The sequence below is a fragment of the Micropterus dolomieu genome, linkage group LG06, assembly GCF_021292245.1.
Source record: "Micropterus dolomieu isolate WLL.071019.BEF.003 ecotype Adirondacks linkage group LG06, ASM2129224v1, whole genome shotgun sequence".
Taxonomy (NCBI): Eukaryota; Metazoa; Chordata; class Actinopteri; order Centrarchiformes; family Centrarchidae; genus Micropterus; species Micropterus dolomieu.
In genome coordinates, this window is record NC_060155.1 from 17,086,879 (window position 1) to 17,087,541 (window position 663).

The window sequence follows — 663 nt, forward strand, 5'->3', positions numbered from 1 at the left end:
TCAGAGCACATTCAGGACCGTTTAAATGGTGGCAAGTAGCTACATTCATAACGGATTTCTTACACTGTTTTTGCTTTTAGTCAGACACATTTATGAATTCAAGTAATAGTAAATTTAGTCAAATGAACTCGTGACAACCAGGCTGCTCCATAGATGAAAAATTATTAATTATGTTACACATTACGTTTTTAATCCTAACATTTAAAAACAAAATAAGGAGCCACACAATTAGTCACGACCTTTAAACAGACCCGTTGAAGCAGCAGTCACGACCATCGTCCTACATCCTGTGTTTAACAACAGCATGGCCTGACATAATCCCTCTGAACGTTTTTTAAGCATCTTTCAAGGAAACTGCAGTTGTGCCAATATTTATGTTGGTGGGCAGTCAGCACTACTTTGGATCCAAATTTACGATTGAAAATTTTCAAATCAGTAGGTCTAATTGGTCATATCCAAGATGGGACTGACTAGATATTTAAGTTGTATGGGTTTTACTCTCTAATTAAGAAAAAAAACTTTTTAAGAAGTCCATATGATTGGAAACTATATACTCTAAGCTTAAATATTTCAAATATGCCCATGCATCTAACTGAATGGATATAACACAACATGATAAAGCTTTTTGTAGCTTTGTGACTGTGTTACATTCAACAATCAAAG

At 34.5% G+C, this 663-nt stretch overlaps 1 protein-coding gene across 3 annotated transcripts in view; it reads left to right on the top strand.

Moving 5' to 3' along the window:
* The window catches only part of ece2a (endothelin converting enzyme 2a), a 181,317-nt gene that overhangs the window by 97,621 nt on the left and 83,033 nt on the right, over positions 1 to 663 (top strand). The gene's annotated exons all lie outside the window — the stretch shown is intronic.